Below are 20,348 nucleotides of genomic sequence, written 5' to 3'. Positions count from 1 at the left end.
CAAGATGGGAGAGGGGGGGCACACAATGGTTCAGTGTTACACGGGCCATTATTTCCATATCTACAATTCAATAAAAGACCCTGACAAAATGTGACTTTTCCTCTGCCCCCTGCCTGACATCCTGCATATTTCCCCATACAATCTTACCAATATGCTGCTTTTAAAATACAGAGGACTACAGTCCAGACTCCCCAGACTTATAATAATTTGCAGCAACTGCAACGAAATCCTTTTGGGAGAAAGTAAAGAGCAAGCCTGCTGTGTAACAAGATCTATTGCTCTATCACTTCACTGTTTTCTTTTCTTTTCATATTTTTTTTTTTAAAATCCACAGCCTTTCTATATTTGCACTCATTCACTGAATATGATGTTTTTCGTTTGATTCAGGTTCACTCTCACTCACTCAGATTTGGGGAAGTGGAATGATTAACTGATCTCCGTCATCATTCTGCCTATACGTCTCAGCCTGAGATGCTATTTCAAGTTCTCATCAACAAAGATTTCATTATACAAGGCCATAATTTTTAACCAGAGTTTTAGCAAAAGAGTTTAGTCTCCAGCTTGAATGAGGCCCATATGTTTTAGTAACACAGAGAAAACGCACACTGGGGAAGGGAGTAGGAGAGGGTAACAGGTCTATTTCAGTGGCTGAGTAAACTTCCACCCACATCAGAGCACAAAGACACTCTGAATCAGTCTCCTTAACCCCTTATGTAAACAGAATAAATCAGAAATACAATTTTTTGATTGATGCTGAAGGATTTGCTTTCTTAGCCCAAAAGCAATTTAAAACTCACACCAGGTGAGAGTTGTCCTAAGGGCAGAGCTCTTTTTACAGTTTTCAACTTCCAAGGCAGCTTGACTGACTACCCAGGCTACAATGCCTGTGCTGTCCTTGCCAAAGTCTGCAGAGACACCAGCCGCAGCATTGTGCAAATGAAACAAAACACACAAACAAGATGGAGAATGGATAAGGCTAAAGGAGCCACAGAGAAGGTTGCTGTGCCCATTTTATAAATGATAAACACAGGCTCTGAGATTAAAGGATTTGGGGTGGCCAATGGCAAGTCATATGTAGGGAAGCATTCTGATTTTTAAAAAACAACAATTAAATATGCTAAATTTCAATTCTTTCCTTTTCCTTCTTGCTTCTATGTTGTTTGCTCTACTTTCAAAATTTGGACTGTAATCCATATAGGGCAAGCTCTTCTCAACTGCTAAGGACTTTGAATATTTTGAATAATTGTCATATACATAATTGGCAGAGAATCAGAAGCCCTTCTTTTTCTTTTCTTTTGTTTCTCTTCTTATCTTTCTATGATCTTTAACTCTTGTTTTCTCTCTGTTAATTCCATCTACATTTATGCTTTGTCTTTTGAAATCCCCAGTTTTGGATGAATGAAGATACCTACAGGAAGCTGATGGATGGATGATGGGGGCAGGGGTGTAGTGAGGGGGGGGCGGGCCGCCCTGAGCAGCGCCGTGGGGTGGGGGTGATACTTGGGTGGGGGGCACCACCCCCGCAATCGGCGGCGGCACATGGTGGCTGGCTTGCTTGCTGGCTTAGCCAGCTGCCGGCGCCTGCTTTCCTTTTTTTAAAAAATAAAACAATTAAAGGGCTTTTCTCCCCGCTGCCGGGGCGGCCAGCGAGGAGGAGGGATGTCACAAGGGTGACACCCCCCCCCATCCTCATTGGCCCTCCTCGCCCCTGCGGGCGGCTCCGCCCGGCCGCGGGGAGAAAAGCCCTTAAAAAGAAAAGAAAAGCCAAGGCAAGCGGGCTGCTTGCCTTTTCTTTTCTTTTTTTAAAAACAGCTTTTCTCCTCGCGGCCGGGGCGGAGCCGCAGTGACGGTGCGTCCACTCTTCTCTGTGTGGAATTGTGATAGAGGGCCTTGTATTCACTTTCTCTTCTTTTCTTCCCTTTCTTATTCTTGCCTTTTTTCTTATTTCTTTTCAGTAGATTTGTTTGGTTTTTATTGTATTTTATGTGGAAAACTTTTAATAAAAATTGATTCAAAAAGATCAATTGCTATAGACATTGACTGAGCAATATAATCCAAGGTTTTAATAATTTCCTGCATTAATAGGGCTCATGTAAAAACATAAATCTCAAAATACTGGACACATTTTTCCAAATGTCTTCAAGATTTAAATAGCTATGTTCACATGACAGACCTTTTTTTTAAAAAAGATTTGCCTGTGCTGCAGGTACCTGACGGGTGACATTGCTTCTCAGCACACTCAGCTCTGGTCCTGTTTTGCCCCAAATGTCTGTGACACTGGCAAGGTTTGTACAGTCCCCTCACACGGCCTGCACATTTGGTCTGCAGAGGAAATAGCTCTACACAAGAAGAGACTATGGTTGAGTCAGGGCCCTTCCTCACATGAAGGAACTCTAAATGTGTACATCATTGTATTAACCAGGACACCTTGAAAATTGTTGAGCTTTTTCTAGACAAACCCCAAAGTTGTTTTACAAAAAGATCCAGGACAAAGTGCCACCTTTTGGGAATTCCCCCCAGATGTCAATTCTGACTTTGAAATCCCGGTAATGCCTGGGAAAATCCAGGTGCATGGCAGCCCTAGGCTTGCTCCATAGCCTCCATGCAATCTGTCAACATGAGCATTAGGGTGGGTCATAATCCCCCCCCCCCGAAAATGTTTCCTCCCTTGATCTTATCTCAGGCGTATGGTATAAACATAGTTAAATTTCAAATTTGGGACAAATCGGTTAATATTTAGACCCTGCTCCTACAAATTGAAATTTTGCCTCCCATGAGTGATAAAAACATAGGAATGTAATGTAATTAGAGAGAATATGATAAAGATGTTTTATAGATGGCATCTCACTCCTTATAAACTCTCAAAAATGTTTAAAAATGTGAGTAACATCTGTTGGAGGTGTAAGGAAGTTGGAAACTGGTACCATATCTGGTGGGAGTGTGGTAAAATAGCAAATTTCTGGAATGAAATACATTCAGAAATAGAAGAAATCTTTGGAACCAAATTCCCCAAAACTCCAGAGGCCTACCTCATAGGCATAACTATACCAGACATACCGAGAAAAATGAGGAATTTTTTCTTATATGCCTCAACTGCAGCAAAAATCTTAATTGGGGCTAAGTGGAAAAGTGCAATAATACCATCCAGGAGGGAATGGCTATACAAAATTTTAGAATATACAGAACTTGCATATCTCTCAGAAAAGATAAAAGATAACCCGAGAGAAAAGTTCATTGAAGAATGGAGCAGCTTTATGCAATACCTAAAGGAAAAATGCAGTATTAACACAGTACTAGCTTTGGAATAACCCCTGTTATTTGGAAAACGACACAGGAATTAAAAAAGCACACAAGATTAAACCACCAAGAAATATAAAAAATAAAGTAAAAGAGGTCGGTGTCATAATTTTATTTATGATGATCAATTTTCTTACATATTTTAATGAAGAGATTGACAGGGAAGTCGAAGAACGACATTATTTAACAATTTAGTCTTACCGTGGTAAGCGGAAGGCTAGAAAGAACAAGTTTATATCTTTTTTTCTTTTAAAAAACAACAACTTATGTAATAAAAATATAATTGATTGAAAATGAGTTTGGAAGATATTAAAATATTTGGATACATGTATATGTATTGGTATAAGGTATTGTAAATGTATTATTGTAATTGTAATTGTAATTGTATGAATGTAACTGGATGTGTATATGTGTATGTGTGAGTTATGTGTAAATGGAATTGTATAATGTATCATAATAATAAAATTTAATTAAAAAAAACATAGGAATTTGACTCATTAAATTCTCAGTATGTTAAATTGTGAACAAATAAACATAAATTTTAGGTTTTATGTAGAGCAATAATAGTTGCATACTATTATTTTCTGCAATATTTATTTATTTAAGATAAAACATGTTGATAATTTACATGAAAAACGAATGTTTTTGAAAAAAATTATATGGAACAATTAAGCAAACGGTGTACTAAACATAAAACGCCACTCATATTATGTGTTGCGTCAAAACATCACATTATACTTAATTACTTAGGTATAAATAGAACTAAATGCTTACATTTTGTGTAATTAATAAAATTATGCCTTATGCACAATATACATTGTACAGTGCACCATATTATATCATGCTGAAATATACTTTTATGCATTACACTAAACGTCTATTTTGGTGCAAAGTCCTTCGTTGTCTCTTGTTTTGGGAATTTAGAGCGCTTGTTCATTGTTGTTTTGATGGTAGCATCACAACTTTTCTCTCCAATAACTATCCTAGATGCTCTAGGAACCTCCTTCACTGCACGTTCAACCATTTGCGAATGGCACTTGAATTTTGGAGTTGTTAATGGAGTGGTCACAATATTTAACAGTTCATTGTTTGTCATGTTCCTGATTACTGGTGGCTCATATGTGTCAGTTCCTGACCATTTTATCATTCGTTGCCACTTCACTGCTTTAAAATCAAGGGTTGGCGCTTGAAATGGACGAATACTTGCAGCCAACGGTTCATTTCTCCTTCTTGCTTCAATGATGATTTGAACAGCATCAACGCGATCTGACTGGCAGAAGCCAGTTGGGCGAGAAGAATATTTTCTGGGTGTGCAAAGAAAGCATTTCCCTGCACACATCGCTGTTGGGCATACATCAGTCTCCCTAGGGATAATTTGAGCACTGGTCACAGGAGTTCAGCTTGCAAATGTGAATCTATAGTCACAATTTGTAAACAAGAAATGGGAGGATGCAAATCAAGTGGGAAAGAGGCTCATGTTACTGACCTTTTATGCTACTTACACATTGCATTGCCAGTCTCTGGTTCTTCCGCCTCCCAGTTTCAGAACAGACCGAGAGTCCACCAGGCAGGGACTGTGTCAATTCTGCAGTCTGTATAGCAGGACCCCCCACCCCCACATGCACACACCCCACCAGATTTCCCTCCATACTGGTTTAATTTTCAACATTTGAGCCTGCATTGCATGTACTGGGGAAGATTGGTCCCTGTAGACTAGGAATGGGGGAGAAATTTTATTCAGTTCTCAATTCTATCAAATTGCAGTTTCTGAAACAATATGTGAAGAGAAACACAGCTATTCTTTAAAATGCACATTTATCTGAATTTTGCTATGCTGTTTGTCACCCAGTCATTGTTTTTTAAAATGCATGTACAGTGGTACCTCGGTTGAAGAACAGCCCGGTTTAAGAACGATTCAGTTTACAAACTCCGCAAAACCAGAAATAGTGTCCCGGATTGAGAACTTTACCTCTGTCTAAGAACGGAATCTGAACGGTGGAAGGGCACCGGCAGCGGGAGGCCTCGTTAGGGAAAGCACACCTCAGTTTAAGAACGGTTTCAGTTTAAGAACGGACTTCCAGAATGGATTAAGTTCGTAAACTGATGTACCACTGTATTAGGAGAAAGTGCACATAAAATGAATATTGTCATACCTCGTGTTACGAATGCTGCGTGTTGTGTTCGTCACGGGTTACGAACCCGCTGAACCCAGAAGTACCGGAACGGGTTACTTCCGGGTTTGGCGGTTTGCACATGCACAGACTTGTCAAATGATGCCACATGCATGCACAGAAGCGCTCAATCGCACATTGAGCAGACGCAGCGCTCAGGATGCGGACTGCTCATGATGCGAATGGGGCTCTGGAATGGATCCCGTTCACATCCAGAGGTACCACTGTACAGTGGTGAAAATAACACACCAAAATGTGCTATTGCTTGCAAAAATGTGCACGTTAGTGAAAAATAGTGCATATAAAAATGAGCTTATTAAGATGTTCCTTTTTAAATTTTGGAAATGTTTATTGGTGCTCTTCACACACATACACGAAAGTATAAAAAAGAGAAAAAAGAATCACAAATTGACAATACTTAATACTTAATCGCTTATAAAATTATGCATTACCTCTTCTTCATATTCAAAAAATTTCATAATTTCTTCATCTCAGTTCCTTCTTAGGAACACAAAGAGAAAAAAAGAAAGAATAAGAAAGGGGGGAGAAGAAAATTTAAAAAAGGGAAAGGGGGGAAGAGGAGAAAGGGGGGAGGAAAGAACAAAAAAGAGGGGGAGGGAAATACCAAAAGACAAACAAACAAACAAACAAACAAACAAACAAACAAAGCATGTCATGGGCTGAGCCTGGGATTCCTCCCCCCCCCCAGAGTTGCAGAGCCTTCCCTTACATTCCCAGTGTGTTGATATCATGTACCACTTTCTACACAGATTTTCAGGTGCCTTCTGAGCACATGGTGTAGGTCAGATATATATTACATGATATCCAAATCCTAATGGCCTGTCAATAGCAAACTTGTCCAAACAAGGCCATGGTTACTGCTTTGCCTAGCAAATTGCATTAAAAGTCTCAAGGGAAATGTGTCTGAAGCACCTCAGATTCTGTCTCTCTCTCTCACACACAGTTTCCTTGCCTGAGACACACTGTCGTCTTTGCTTTCATTCTCAGTTTAGTCAGAGAAGCTGCATTTCAAATTATTAGTATTGGATTGCAACATGAAATGATGAAAATGTAAAACATGGGAATACATATTGCAAATCACTTATTGGCAGGTCAGTTACCTCATTCCAAAGCAGATATATGCTCAGGCTTTCTGGAATTCTCAAATTAGAGCCCAGAAGACCTCACCGAAGGCAGACATTTTCTGCTGGCACAGGAACATGCAAGTTAAACATCGGATGTAATGTTTATGCTGATATGTTGCAGGCTCTAAATCCAAAAAGTAATTCAGCTCCCTGTTGAATCAATTTTATAAATGCATGCCATTTCCCCCCTTTGCTTTTTGGAAAAGCAGTATGTGTGTGGGAACTGATCCTTTCACTTTTAGTTTAAATCACTGATACATTTATAATGGAACAATCAAGATTTTCATGAACCTAAACAGAATAACCACATCCTGAGCCGCTATTAGCCAAGACTTCCATTCGGCTCTTTAACAGGATCCCTCTCACTTTCATTATGAACAGAGAATTGCAAAGAACGGTGCACAAAAGGAGGAGACATTGTCAACATTTAAGTTCTAGAAGGGAATGCAAGAGGTATGTTTCCGTCATCTGCTTTGACACAGGTTTCCTAGTCAGCATTTAGTCAATTCACAGACAGTCCTAGCAAGGCTAGTGTTAAAATTTGTACCGATTCCGTCCTTATCTGAATCTGGAGATAAACTATTCTCAGCTGGACTTTTATTTCCTTGGTGCCTCACATATATAGTTGTAAAATTTAGGACACGATCTTATACCTGTTTAAAGGTAAAGGGTAATGGGACCCCTGACCATTAGGTCCAGTCATGTCCGACTCTGGGGTTGTGGCGCTCATCTCGCTTTACTGGCCAAGGGAGCCAGCGTACAGCTTCCGGGTCATGTGGCCAGCATGACTAAGCCACTTCTGGGGAACCAGAGCAGCGCACGGAAATGCCATTTACCTTCCCGCTGGAGCGGTACCTATTTATCTACTTGCACTTTGACATGCTTTCTAACTGCTAGGTGGGCAGGAGCTGGGACCGAACAATGGGAGCTCGCACCATCGCGGGGATTCGAACCGCCAACCTTCTGATCAGCAAGCCCTAGGCTCTGTGGGTGCAAATCCTATTGAATTCAACGAGACTAACTTCTGATGAGACATGTAGAGGGGCTGCTGTTGGTGTTGCGTCTCTCATGTTTCCTCTGTAAGATTTATGCATATTTGTCTGATTCTGAACATTTCTTCAACTTGTTATTTTTTAAGACCTACCCTAGACTTCTGATTGCAAATTGTTTTAGGTGATTTTAATACTGTGTTTTTATATTGTTGTAATCTGCTCTTGAACCATATGGGTGGGTAGGAAATCTAATAAAATGAAACAAAAAAATCTATGCATTGCAGAGGGTTGGACTAATGACCCTTCCATCCAATTCTATGATTCCATGACTCCAATCCAGTTTGGGGCAATAATGGTTTTTAGAATCTGTCAACAATCCACAAGTGCTTTGTGTAGTTAAGGCGTAGTTGCTTGCACTGGAATCTACCCTGGCAGGGCACTGGTGTCGTTAAGAAAGTCCTCTTGCTCTCTCCCCGTCCTGCCATTCAACACCACCTGAGAGGCGTGAAACAAAGGGGGCATATGGCTAAAATAAAAGAGGGGCATAGGCAGTAAGTTGATGGCCTGTGAGAAAGTGGGACTGAAGGAAAGCCCTGCCTAAGTTTAGGACAGCCTTTCTCAACCTTGGGTCACCATATGTTGTTGGACTACAACTCCCATTGTCCCTGGCCACTGGTCCTGCTAGCTAGGGATGGTGGCAGTAATGGGGACCCAAGGCTGACAAAGGCTGGGCTACATACAGGATGTGTTCCACACCTTTGGCTTTAGCAGCATGTGAGGGGAGCAGCTCGCATAGGGAGTTTGGGAAGCTGTGATTCTAGATGAACCAAGTGAGATGTGCAGGGCTTCCTCGGAGAAGAACCTCAAATAATGAGTGGTACTCACCATCCAAATCTGTGACTGCAGACCTTCAGTTTTATGCAAAACATTCAAAATATAGATGGACAGAAGTCTAAAATTTACCGTTCAGTTTTTGTCAACCAGAATCTCAGACACTACAGACCCAAATCATATGGCATTTCTTGGGAAGAAGAGGCCACCTTTTAAGCAACATTTTTTCTTTCTCATTCAGAAAATATCTAATATTTTGCTGAACAGACTGGTTTTCAGGACTAATTAAGAAAGAAGATGGCTTTTTCCTTGCTTTATCAGAAAGATGACAAATGAGCAAACAGAACCAGAGGTTATCTTCTCAACGGCAGCAGGAACTACAGAACGGAGAGGTCATTTTATTCATGTGTCTAAAGCAGGTTTGGAATTCTGATTCCACAGATAATACTCAGAATAATTTAAAAACAAAACAACACCCACCCTTCAAACTGTCCCTGAATATTTCCAAACTTGGTTCGTTGACTGCCTCATCAGTGCATTAGCCTTGCTAGTATTTTCAAGAAAAGCAAGCTCAATCTCTCCTACGACTGACTAGGTAGAGGTCTGAAACCACATGTTTATTTTCTCCAGCTATAAAAAGTTTATAAGGGTAGCTGGCATTCTTATGGGCCACTGTACAGCGATTTGCTACTGCATTCCACTCTAATACAGAAAAGTCTCTGTGTTTCCTACCAAAGGGAAATCCTTGTGATATGGCTGTGCAGCAGCCAACAAGAGCACAGACACCTCCTAAAATATACCACTGCCTTTGCTTTTAAGCAAACGGATATATGGAATGGGAGAAGCTTTTGCATACGTGAGGAACGAATCTAAGCAGCCCAAGAAGGCTGAAGAACATTTGTAGGTGTAACATATTATCCTAAGAAGCATAATTTCCCCCCTCTTAAAAAAATTCTGTAATAATAGAAACACGACAGTGTGAGAGAGAAAAGCTTACTCCAATGCTCCTTGCGGCTCACTGTCAATTACTTGCTATTATAAACCAGCTGTTTCCATTCATTTCAATGGTAGCATGTTTATTCAATCCTGCAGAAGATCTGGTTCTTTCCGTCTTCAAATACCAGCAGGTGTCAGAACACAGCAGGGAGATTGGAGATCCGTAAGGTGCCTGGGGAGCAAGTAGCTCCCAAGGCCTCAAGCAAGTGAACCAAAATGAACAGATGAGATAAAGGAAAGGGCAGAGCCACTAGCCAACCCAACCTTCTGTAAAATGATGCCTGGCACAATCACCTTACTTAGGTAATCAGCATCATAAGCAGCCATACAAAAACAAATTACTGAGTGTGCCTGTAGGTTTATCTTGCAATTACATAGCATTGTCACAGCCTTTCAGAAGAAAAATCCAGAGGCCAGAGAGCCAGGCAAATGGGGGGGGGAGAGAGAGAGAGAGAGAGAGAGAGAGAGAGAGGCAAAAGAGAGAGACAAGCAGCTTCACAAAATTGGAGGGGTGGGAGAAGTTAGCCTGTTTAGAACTAGGCACGAGTCTATTAAAATCTGCCTTCTCTGAGATGATTGAACAGCAGTCATAGTTTCATATTCATGGTGTGAATAACCATTTGCCATTTACCAAGTGGTAACTAATTGCTGCGTGTATGCAACTATTCACTAACCTTTTCTTCTGTGTTGTTTAACGTCACAACTGGAAACAGCAGTGTGAAGGGTGTTCTAAAGACCAAAGATGCCCTATACGCCTCACCCTTAAGACCGGAGTCTTCCTGAGCATGCTCAATGCTGCAGGGCACATGGGTACTTTCTCTAGGCCTGATTCACTCAACACGGAGCCACAGAACTACAGCAAGCATACATAAATCCACTATTTCCTGAACCTGCAACTGGGTCTGTTTCCCTCTCCTGTTTCCAGTGAGCCCTCTGCTTAGCAGGTCTGCCCTGCTGCTTCATGGTGTATCCCAGTGTTGGTCCAACTTCATTTGGTTTGGCTCCAGGGTCCCAACTACCCAAGATGATAATCACGGGGTTTACTCTCGAATGTATGGTTTACTTTTGCAGAAATGGCCAGTGTGAGGGCCCAACCCAGATCTGGATGCTGAGGGAGGGAGAATTTAGCCCTTGTTAAATCCAGATCAAGAGCTCCATGCCGGCAATATGCCAATGGGAACTCTTCAGTCCCCCTGTCTTGCTGGGATTCACACTGTTTATTCTCCCTCATCCCACCACCACCATGCCCAGGACTCACACGACCCCCCCCCCCTAATTCAGATGCTGTGGAGAAAGAGAGCTGAATATCATCAACATACTGGTGGCACCTCACCCCGAAATGCCTAATTACCACTCCCAATGGCACCATATAGAGGTTTTACTAAAATCAAGTTGTATATTAATCGTGATAGATAGATGATAGATGATAGATAGATGATAGATAGATATAGATGATAGATAGATGATAGATAGATAGATAAGCAAGCTAAAATGGATGCCAAATAGCATTGGAAATAAAATAGTTTCCTTCAGAGCACCCTATATCCTAACTGCCAGAAAGGGACTGAACATCATTTTGCCAGTGCTGCAGTCTGGATATAACCACCTCAGTAGGATCAGATCTACTGTAATATGGAGCCCCCAGTCCAGGAGGATACCATGATCAATGATACTGAAAGCTGTAGAGAAGCAGGTTGCACTGCTCTTGCCCCACGCTCCCTAAAGGTCATCCATCAGGGTGACCAAGGCTGGCTCAGTCCCATGGCCAGGCCAGAACCCAGATTGCAGTGTCCTTCAAGAATGCCTGCAGCTGCCCTGCCATCCCCTCCACCACCTTCTGTAGAAAGTCCTGGAAATGAAACATACAACACAGGAACCGGTGTTCTGGTGAAGCTGAGATTCCCTCTGTCCTGCAGCATGATCATTCAAAAATAATCATCAGCACATGGAACCCCTATCAGCACATGCACATTGGCTTTGGCTTGTTTTGTGTGGACATGTGCTTAAACACATGCCATCTAAAGGGTTGCATCTGCCAAACACAACATGCATGGACTGTGGTGTAGGCTGTAGCCCTATGTTAGTATATGTGCAAAAAATACCCCCATCAGATTGTTTGACTTGAAGCATAAACATGTGCTTAAGGAAGACAAGTTTGACAGCTCAGGGACCTAATCTTTTCATTAACAGCCTTCCATGTCTATTAGCCTGTCTCCCTGGATTTCCTTTTGTGCCACAGCTAGAAACAACTTTTGCAACAGAACAAACAGGCGTGTGCAGAAATTTGCATTCTTTACATTAAAAATGTTTCAAGATGTAGCTAGCCTAGGGATTGCTTTCTCATACAGCAAGAATCCCATCTCTAACCATTTCCTGCTCACAACCAATTGCTAAGTGACTTGTTCCACTCTCACTTACTCTGTGCTCAGTTCATAGGACAATTCCCATCACTAGGGCAGCTTCACATATTGTGCTCTTTCAGAAAAAAAGCAGAGAAGCAGGGGAGGAATTGTTTGGGATTTTATTTCTTCTCTACTCCTTGGGACTGAAATATGGAAATTGAAATAATTTATGCAATCCACACATTCTCTGCATATAGAAAGTTCTGTGGTGATCAAGAGAGCACCACCAGTTCTTTCAGTCTTCATTTTCTGCAGCAAATGTTCTTCACTAAAGGCAGATTCCCATGGGTTTAACCATGGTCCCACTGGGCCACATTCCCATGCAGATGCCAGAGCACAGTTGTACTCTATGGGAGGACACCAAAGTCCTGGCACTCAGCCACTGGTGCCCAGCCGTGAGTTCACAAGCAGTGGTAACACCACAAACGGCCAACTAACCTGCCTACTGTGTTGAGCAGAGTGGGAGTTGTTTGGTGTTGAAACTGAGTAAAGCTATTGACACCAGCTCATCTTGTCTAGTGGAGAGGAGAGCTGAAATGAGTTGGACCACTCATATATTATTACATATCTGTTTCCCATCTCTCAAAAAATGATGTCTTTGCTAGCTCTTTAACTTAAAGAACCCTACTCAAATGTGACACACAGGATATCCGCATTAGATTTTCTATAGCGTTTAATTTTCCACGGAGGCAGCTGCTGCTAAAGCTGTATTAAATATAGGCTTGGTAATACTTCTGACATTCGTAGGCTGCTGTGAAATATTAATGGGAAACTGGAGGGAGGGGAGAACACATGAGTGGAGCAGCTGACTTTCTGAAACGGGGCTGTAAAAGGGCTTGTGGCTTCTGTCCCGTGGGCTTTGAAAAGGAAGAGCATTTTAAAGTCACATAGGTATTGTAAGTCTGGGGGTACAGGGTTGTCCTAGAGATCCAATTCTGCTCACTTTCTTGCAACACACAAATAATTATGTGTGTCTTGTAGCCATTGAACCCACACCCCCGGCCTTAAAAGCAATATCTTTTTACCTTACTGTTCTTCTTACTGTCAGGTATGAATTGTTCAAGAATAAAACTTGTGCACCTTTAAGTTCCAATGGCTTCTATGAAGCAGTCAAGGACATGCTTAAAATCCATGGGCTTTAAAAGTGCTTAATTTTGTCTGCATCAAAAGCAAAACATTTTACCTTATAATTATTTTAAATGTTATTTCCATTCTTTTCACCCCAAACAATTTTAGTTTATGATGATCTTTCAAGATGCCCTCTAGCCCATAATCTCTCCTGCAATTGCTGCTGTTCCCATACTACTTGGTACTATTGGTCCATATTTACTCCTGACAGGCCTTTCCAGTGTCTGGTTATGATGTTTCTGGCTGCTGAGAGTAGATGGGTTATGAATTATTTGTGTTGTAAGTGGGCATTATCGTCTTGGAAGATATTTAGTAAGACCAATTCTGGGGTGATTTCTAACACTTGCTTGGTTATTTTACATATTTCTCGTATGGTCGTTGTCCAGAATGTTTGGATTTTGGGGCACTCCCACCATATGTGGAAGTATGTGCCTGTGGAGGTGCACCCTCTCCAGCATTTTGGTGAGGTTCCTGGGTGTATTAGCGTTAATTTTCTTGGTGTTAGATACCACCTGTAGGTTAGTTTTAGGGTGAGTTCTCTTCTTTTCGTTGATATGGATTTAAAGGGGGGTTTAGACCACATTCTGATCCATTGGGTGGGGTTGATTTCATATCCTATGTCATCCTCCCATTGTTTTTTTTAATTGTGTCTAGGGAGCTTGTGGGATTTTTGAGTAGTCTTTTGTATATTGCGGATACCAACCCTCTGTCTGCCGTGTCCCTTTGTCATTAGGATGAGGTTTTCGAAGGTTGTCAGGGTTGCTGGTGTTTATTTTCTAAATATAAAAAACTATGCAAATTTAATTTGTCCTGGGCTGCAATTCAATAGGACTTACATTTGAGTAGATAAGGTTAGAATTGTGCTGTAAATCAATGGGATTTACTTTTGAGTAAATACAGGATTATGTTATTATTCTCTCTCTCCCCCCCCCCTCTTACCCCCCATTCCAATCCTATTTTTAAAGCAATTAGGCAGGGGTTATTTAAGTATCACTGCTATTTGGCAGGAAACCATTTTGGCTTAGAAAAAAAAATCTGCAATGACCAACTGGTTTTGACAATAAACTGTTACATGTGGTGTATGCATTTTTACATCTCCAGTGTTGGCAAGCTTTTTGTTTTGTTACTTTGCTGTAAATTACTGTATCTGGACTGTGGAATGTTGGGGGCGGGCAGGATACTCTCCTGGCCTTGTGTATGTTTATTTTTCTTTACAGAAATGGCACTATATATTTGCATCTTTCCCTCCCAGGAGCTCAAGGCTGTGTCCCTTACCTCCCCATTCCTCTTTTTATCTTTGTAACAGCCCAGAGAGGAAGGATAGGCAAAATTATTATATGCACATATATATGCAGCAGATTCTTCCAACAGATTGCAGGGTGACGGTGTTCTTCCACTCCCCTCCACCAGGTCCAGGAAATTCTGTTGGCATCCCTGCCACTATGTTCAAGGCTTAGGGCTTGTCCACACTTCCCCTTGTCCCGTGATTAGGAAGCACGGATCCAGTCAGTTTCCTCACTTGCCCCATGCTTTCTAGGCACGGGTCCTGGTCACGTTTGCCCTTCTGGAAAGCCCGCTGTTTAGGGCTGAATCAGAGCAAGCATCAATCCATAGAAAACCCTGTTGGTGTTTGCTCCGATTCATATACAGCCATTCAATGAAGTCGTGTGGGCAGTTCACAAAACATGCAAGGGACTGAGGGGCTATGAGGGAGTGTTGACAGTTGTTTTGCCGCCACTTCAAGAGAAGGCTTTGGCTGCCCACAGCAGACATGGCATTGTGATGCTCTTCTCATAGGGCAAGGTGTCCCAATTTACGAAGGGGGCATCTCACCATCTAGTTAAATTGTCCATACATGTGCTTATTAAGCCATCCCACTGAAATCAGTGAACTTAAAACTTCATATATTTTGGTGGGTCATCTTCTGTTTCAAACTGTTATAGTTACAAGCAAACTCTGGGACATTTCTCTGGCTTTTCAATATGAATTTAATATCAAAAATCTCAAGTGTCTATACAATTTTTGGGTGTTGCTTGGTAATATTATGTTGCATAGTAAAACCTGGAGCAGGGGCATGGAGGAGAGGAGAGGGATAGCCTATCCATTTGGAAAGAATAATCATGTAATATTTATTGTCTGGGATTGAAATGTTTCTAATATTCAAAGTAATAAAATGTCAGGAAAACCTAGACTTCCTGATGTAAAGAAGGCTATAAATTTCTTTGTTCATCAAGCCCAAAGTAGAAAAAAGTAGCAATATTTTATGATAAGCAAAAAAATAATAAATGAAATTGAGTTCTAAGTTGAAGCAGTAGAGAACCCCCAGAGGGCACAATAGACTTACCTTTGGGAGTCTGGAGGAAGCAAATGGCAGCCAAGTGCACAATCCATGTATAATAAAATTCAAGGAAGTTTCAAATATAATTTCAGCAAGCAGTGAGGTATTTATTCAGCATCCAGCTCTGACAACTTCCCCCTCCCTCCGCTCAATATACAAGTATCATAAAAACACAAACTATTGCCCTCCCTGCACAAACCAGGAAATTATTTCAAGTTGATACTTTGCTTTTCAAATAATTAGAATGTGTTTTAAAATACATTTTTGTAAGCTCCTTTAATACCTTTTCACCCCAACCATCTAATTCTCAGCTTATAATTCTCAACTTCTTTCAAACTGCATATGTATTATTTGGGTCCATAAGCTTAAAGGTAAAGGTAAAGGGACCCCTGACCATCAGGTCCAGTCGTGTCCGACTCTGGGGTTGCGGCGCTCATCTCGCTCTATAGGCCGAGGGAGCCGGCGTTTGTCCGCAGACAGCTTCCGGGTCATGTGGCCAGCATGACAAAGCCGCTTCTGGTGAACCAGAGCAGCGCACGGAAACGCCGTTTACCTTCCCGCCGGAGCGGTCCCTATTTATCTATTTGCACTTTGACGTGCTTTCGAACTGCTAGGTGGGCAGGAGCTGGGACCGAGCAACGGGAGCTCACCCCGTGGCAGGGATTCGAACCACCGACCTTCTGATCAGCTAGCCCTAGACTCTGTGGTTTAACCCACAGCGCCACCTGGGTCCCGTCCATAAGCTTAGGACACAATTAAAAATACTGCCTGCGTAAAAGGAAACTCATGATGAGTTTGCCAAAACTGCACCATATATGTATGTCTTGGCTCTGGTTCTACTGGAATATAAAGTATGTTCTCTATTCTGTAGGCATCCCCAGTAACTGGAAGAAATTTGCTTTGAGATGTTATCTACCCAGGTGTTCTCCTCTCAAAAAATTATTTGCACTCCTGTAGGAAAGGCTAGGAAAACTCCCTGCCAGAATCAGCAACAACAGCATGGCCAGAATTTAAATACAGACAATTGCCAGCATTTCAAAATCTCAGAAAACTCCAGTGAGGAAAGTCTGAACTACAGATTTATTTATTTATTTATTTTTAAATGCCCACTATTCAAATTCTCCTTTTGCCACACATATTACAAATTCTAGAATATTGCAGGAGTGCTCCCATCAGTTTCTTTAAATGAAAGTTCAATTTATAATTTATAATTTCACTAGGACAAGCTATGAGAACATCCTATTTAGCAAACTGAGTCTCCTGGATGGAAACTGCTTTCTCCCAATGGCCAGTGCCAGATTGAGAAGGCTGCCACAGTAAATAGGAAAAGAAAGGCAGAAGAGGAAAAAATGTGTGCTGCTGCTACTCTCTCTCTTTCTGTGTGTCTGTTTTGTGGGAGATTTTTTTTTATAACCTCCAAAATATCACCGAGATGTCAGGAAGAGGTGACCATCATATCTACAGTAAGACTTCCCCTTGGCCATAGGCAATGTGAAATGTGGGGGAGGAAAATTTTAATCCCTGTGACCCACCTGTGGGAGGTAAATAATAAAAGAACTGGCTGGGTGCCAGGATTCAAAATGCTCTGGGCTAAATACACTCTCCAGCAGGTGAGAGCCCCTGGTAGCAGAGTCAAGCAGCAGTATAGGGTTAGAAATAGTTGTTCTTAGACTCTTTTGTCCCATTTAGTCAGCTTGCAAACAATGAACAGCCCAGAGACTGTTAAGTAAGTTTAAAATGCTTTACTTACACAATGTTCCAAAGGTCCAATATCCAAGCAGCAGCAAGATACCTCTTGGGTAGAATATACAAAAAGATAGCTTAAAGCACATGCTCTAAGCTTGGAGCTTGCTTAAATACATCTTCCACGGTCAGTTACATGGCACAGAGAAAATGAGAACAGGAAGTGAAGGCTTCACTTCCTCTCTCATCAGTTTATTATTGGGTAATATAGTAGTTCTGGTGTTGAACCAGATTGCCTTGCCTGGTAGCTTGGCATTCTTCCCTGGTGCCTTGACTTGGGAATATTTCCTAATAAGATCCATACTTTTTCATTAAGAGGTGGCTGATTTGATTACATCTCAAAAGTTGGCCTATCTCTTTTCAATAGCTCATAACTGGTACTGCTTGGGCATCTTGAGGAATCTCCATTAAGAACAGACCCACTTCAAGTAACTCTCTTAATCCAAAGGTTATGTTGTTTTTCCTCTGATGTGTTTTGTAAATCAGTAGTGTTAAGAGAAAATGTTTGGAGTCAGTGTTTGCACATACACAGCATTACAATTTAAGATAGTTTCCCCCATGACCATGGTAGGATATTACAGTATATATGGCAAAAACACCTGTATAGTAATAGCTATATTTTCCCTCTATATTTCTAGTTTTGGTCATCCTATAGCTCTTATTGCTAGCAACATAGAGAAATCTCTGTACTTTTCTCCCAGTTATAGAGAAAAGACAACTGATGCTGCCCTGTAATTAATATCATTCCTGGGAATAAGATATGAAGATTTCAACGTAATACATGGTACTCTGTCTTTTAAAGGGTTGTTTCTATTGCTTCCATCAATGATTTATGGAAGTTCAAGTATCTGATTCTTGTCCTTCCATGATATATGGGATTTTTTTCAGTGTCATTATCTTAAGGGACCATAAAAGCTATATTAGAATATCTACCCTTTTACTGGTTTTAAAGCCATCTGGCCTTACTTAAGCCACCAAATGTACGTTCAATTCCTCCAGGGGTGGTTTTGTTGCATAATGTTGGCTTGTTGCCCTCTGAAAAAGTCAAGGATTTAATGCATGCCACCAAGTTTCCCTAACTGAACTGCTGCTCTGTACAGATGTACGGCAGTTGGCGCTTTAAAAGCCTAACCTGGTCCCTAGACTAAAACCAAAACCAAAGAAGATTCACTCAGCCAAAGAACTGTAATAGAATAGTCTTCAACTTGGGGCTAGACCTGTGACAAATGTCACTATCTATTTATCCTTAAATTATCTGTGGAAGTGTTTATGTACTATGAAACATTCCACATGAGCTAGACAGGAAACGATAAAATATTTTATGAGAACAGCACATGGCTGACGGCAGTTTTAATGCAAATTTGGTCCCATTCTGAAAAATGCCAGAAAAGAATTTTTTTCCACAACAATCCCACTTTGACCCCCAAGGCACACTCTACTGCTTCCAAACCATGTAAGCCCGAGAGCCTCCTAGGAAGTAACGTAAGCTGGCTGGCTGACCGAAATGAAGGCAGTAGGAAGAAAACTAGCAAGCTACACTTCACACCATTAAAGGGAAGATCTGTTTAGAACCCGGAGAAGCTTCTCTTCTAATAAAACTGTTTTAAGTTACCGGAAGTCCTGACACACTAATGAATAGCAGCTTCACCTAAGCATGTTTGGATCCCACTTGCTTCAAACATGCAGCTTTCATGCCTTATGCAGCAAATCATTTGGAAGCTTTTAATGATACTCACATTTCTTCACATCCCACCATATCTCTAGGCTCATTCTGAAGGGTGAGGGTGCAGGCTTCCTAACAAGCAAGTCCCGCTCTGTGCATTCTCCAACAGTACGCTGATGTAGGGGGTTATACATTCAATCACTGAACCACATTTATTGTACCTGGGTGCAGATCCCATGGAATTCAACAGGCTTAACTTGAGTTGAGATGAATAAGGTTGCACTGAGTGTGCATCTACCATAAGGAATCAATGTTGTCTACAAACCAAGTATATAAATATAGGATACTTGATCCTCAGTGATTTATTTTGCATTGCTTTTTTTCAACACAACGTCCTTCGTGAAGACTTGGTTCTGCTGTTTATCCCTTCTGAACAGATTCCAACACAGCCTTTGGCATATTCTATTGGCTGAGCTCAGTGGGCTGGACTGCACCTAAATAGGCTGGAATGTGGCTGATTATTATAAAGCAGGGTGAACAACATTGCCTCAAAGCTTATCTCACGATTGTGAATGGCAACCTCACCCCAAATGAAGCTTAGGATGCAAGCTAAAAGGGATGTGATCTAAAGAATAGGAAGTATAGGAAAAGGGAAAAACTTGAAAGAATGCTGTATTCACCCATTATGTGAATATATACAGGCTGGTCCAAGAAAGTGAGACAAAGTGTAGCTTGTTTTCCTTATAATTCTTGCTTCTTGGCTTCCTTATAATTTTTGCTTCTTGGAGAAGAGAAAGGTTATTATATGGGTTTCTTGAACAAACCTAGATTTTATAAATAATTGCCTGTCAGACTGTTCAAGACAGACAAATATACAGCAGACCAACAAAAACATGATCTGTCATATTTCTAAGAGAAATATATGTTGATTTTTCATTCTCTGGGGTTGTAAGTGTACCAGTAAGAAAGCCATGCCAGTGCTTTTTCTGCTTATGCATTTTTTAAAAAACAAATGTAAAATCTGGGAAAGATACAGCTACAGAAGGAATTTTTATTCCAGTATTCTTGGCCCAAAATGTTTTCATTTGCTTATATGCCTGCAGATCGAAACCAAATACAATAAATGCTGGTGTCCTTTTAAATAGTCTGGATGTTTACAGCAAGCATATAATTTTCCATCATTATGGACGCCAAGAAAAATAAGAAATCATGATAAAAAGAAAAGTTTAATCATACATTTCAGCAAGCATAGACGGAACATCAGAAATGTTTCTTCTTCTTTATTGTACATATTATTTTTAGTTCTTTAACATGCAGATTAGTTCCAGGAAAATGACATGATTTTTTTTTAAAATTACAACTCTGCCAGTTCGTACAGTAGAATACTGTATCAACTGCAACAATTCACAAGGATATCCAGTTTTGAAAACTGTCCAGTGATAAGGTTGGTGTATATATAATAAATCATTCTGTTAGTTGATTGTGAATGTCCTCTGTTTGCAATCTTTCTCGGTTCTTTGATCAAGTTTGCTGCAGCAGCGCTTGCCAATGGGTTGATATTGGAGAGTTTAAGTGAAACATTCAATGCACTTCCCATCCAAAATGATAACCAGAACAGTTTTCATGTTCAGACCTCATATAT

This window comes from Lacerta agilis, chromosome 3 (assembly GCF_009819535.1).
Source record: "Lacerta agilis isolate rLacAgi1 chromosome 3, rLacAgi1.pri, whole genome shotgun sequence".
Classification (NCBI taxonomy): Eukaryota; Metazoa; Chordata; class Lepidosauria; order Squamata; family Lacertidae; genus Lacerta; species Lacerta agilis.
This window is presented reverse-complemented; position numbering follows the sequence as displayed.